At 42.5% G+C, this 2,743-nt stretch overlaps 1 pseudogene across 1 annotated transcript; it reads right to left on the reverse strand.

Annotated features, from left to right (window-relative positions):
- Positions 1–1,197: 1,197 nt before the first annotated feature.
- On the reverse strand, positions 1,198–2,161 carry LOC116530278 (annotated as a pseudogene). Its single transcript, XR_004259917.1, has one exon. The product of XR_004259917.1 is annotated as a DNA-directed RNA polymerase II subunit GRINL1A pseudogene (transcript).
- Between the last annotated feature and the right edge of the window lie 582 nt (positions 2,162–2,743).

Below are 2,743 nucleotides of genomic sequence, written 5' to 3' on the forward strand. Positions count from 1 at the left end.
TCTTACTGCATTAAAAACAGTTGAATAATATCAAGCATCTTCTCTGACCACAATGGAATAAAACTAGAAATTAATAAGAGAAATTTTGAAAACTATACAAATATATGGAAGTTAATCAATATGTACCTGAATTGACCAGTGGATCAATGAAGAAATTAAGAAAATTGTTGGTGGCATGTGCCTGTAATCCAGCTACTTGGGAGGCTGAGGTAGGAGGGTCACCTGAGTTTGGGAGGTTAAGGCTGCAGTGATCCGAGATTGTGCCACTACACTCCAGCTAGGGTGACAGAGTGAGACACTGTTGAAAGAATGTTTCAGAGAGGCTCTCTCTTTTTTTTTTTTTTTTTCCTTTTCAAAAAGATTTTATTTTTCCTGAAATTTCAGAAATAAATTTATGGCAAGGAACTGATAAGCAGGGTTTTTGCCCATCCTGCATGAATCTATTTTCACAGTTTTCAAACCTCTTCTCAGCTTCCTTACCCTTGAAACTATTATTATGTAGCTTAACTCTTTTCCAAGTGTATAAACCTTGGGTCTTCATCTAGCTTCTAAACTCACTGAAGAACAGGGAGTTTATTACATTATACATGTATACATTATGGCCATGTTTTTAAACTTGAGATATAACATTAAAAAGGCAAAGGAGTTTAAGAATTTTGACTTCACTGGGTCCGCACAACACCTGCTGCTTGCTTACATATAGTGAGCATGCAAATCTCTTTTGCTGGAAAGCCCATCAGCTCCTGCAACTGCTTTACCCTTAGTTCACAGACTAATCAAAGTGAGTACACTCTGACAGTACACTAATCAGTGCTGTACACTAAAAATGGTTCTGAAAAAAAGGAGTCATAATAAATTCTCTCTCCAACTCTGTGTTTATTATGAAATACTGGGTCACATAATGAAATTTAATACACCCCATGTGCTATTTAAGACCTTTTCAATTATATGGTTTCAAAACTAAGTATTTTTCAACATGAATCTTCCACTCCACCCAGGTTGGTCTGTGTTTCCACAGTATGTTCTTTCCTAACAAGCACTTCTCACACAAAGCCCATGGAACTTAGAGCATTCTCCCTTTTTTTTTTTTTTTTTTCTTTTTTTTAAGAGAAAAGGTCTTATTATGTTGCCCAACCTGGTCTCCAACCCCTGTACTAAAGCTATCTTCCCACCTCAGCCTCCTGAGTAGCCTGGGACTATAGACAAGCACCATCACACCCAGCTTCTCGAAACTTTTTGAGTTTAACAAATATTATGTTCCTGTTATAGGCCTGTTTCCGATGGTACTTACACATTGGTCTTAAATTTATGCAGCTGGGGCGCTGGGTTTTCGGCTCGCATTTCTAGCACTTCCATGTAATGAGGCTTCTTCTGAGTCCCATTAGAAAGGCCTGTCAAGTTCGTAGCACTTGTGTTTTCTTCTGACTGTTGTTCACCTTCGTCTGCAATGGCAATCCCCTGTAACCTGTCAATCAACAGGTTGTCAAAGCTGCTGGAAGTATCTTCTGCTTGACTTGAAACACGATGCTGCGGCTGATGCTCACTAGCTTCAGATGAAGGCGGCACTCTGTCTCTGTTGCTGGAAGCTGGGCCCTTACTCACTGTGTACTCAGCCTCTGGAGTTTCTTCATCACCTTCATGAGTAGGATGTCCAAGTCCCTGGTTTTGTGAGGTTGTTTCAGATGACTCGATGTTATCTACAGAGGAACAGCCAGGAGCTAGTGATGAAGTGTCAAGTATCTGGTCAGAATTCTGGGCCTTATCTGTATCGACATCAACTTCCGCAGTTGCTTTTTGCCTTAGCTTACAGTCTAAACTAACAGGATGAAACAGTTCACTTTTTCTTCTAACTTCTTCACGTTCTGCAATGGCAGCTTTCAGTTTGGCAACAGAGTCAAAAATCTTTTCACCTTTGTCGGGCAATTTGCGAGTGAATTTTACCTTGCGCAAAAGTCTCTCCGGGCGCTTCAACATCTCCCGCAGCTCCACCAAACTGCGCTGCCCCAAGTCCTCCGGTGCTTGGGGCTCGAAGCCGCGGGGCAGGGAGGACATTCTGCGCAGGCTGAGGCTGGCGTGGCGGCAGGCACTCGGCTTCCTCAACAGGCCCCGCAGCTAGCGCCGGATCCGCGGCCGCGGCGACTCCGGGGAACGAGCGGGAGTCGCCATTTTCCCGGAAGCGGGGCTCTCTTATCATGAGAATGTTTCAGAGGGGCTCTCGTCTATTTAGGTGCAGCATCCTTTTGTCCAGTAGAGAACAGAAGGTCAGGTTTGAGTACAGGTTTATGGTACCTTTGAGTAGGAAAGAAAACGGAGTAGATCCAGTTTCCATGATTGGCATTATCCACACACAACGAGTCAGCAAAAAGCTGAACATTGAGAAGCGATTGTGCCATTGTATTTCTAAATTTTGAAAGGTAGGGGAAGTTGAGTGAGAAGTGTGGAAGAACACTGCAAGCTGGAGAGGCACCACACGGTGGACTTGGACTCAAGAGAGCTTTCAGTCTCAGGGGAGAGAGTGAAACAGAATTGGTATAGTGGAAAGCTAAAAGCAAGAACATTCTCAATTTTGTCTAGAGGTTTATTATCTTGCCACCTTGTGATTTAAGTCATTGATTTAATTACCACCATCTTTTTCTCTGGTGTTACAAAGGCTTGAGAGCATCTTGTCCTTACCTAATGCATATATTTTCCAGACATCTTTATTCTCATGTTGGCACTAAGCATAAAATGTTACTTAATGGGA

Source organism: Sapajus apella, unplaced genomic scaffold (assembly GCF_009761245.1).
Source record: "Sapajus apella isolate SASKATOON/1434 unplaced genomic scaffold, GSC_monkey_1.0 scaffold66, whole genome shotgun sequence".
Classification (NCBI taxonomy): domain Eukaryota; kingdom Metazoa; phylum Chordata; class Mammalia; order Primates; family Cebidae; genus Sapajus; species Sapajus apella.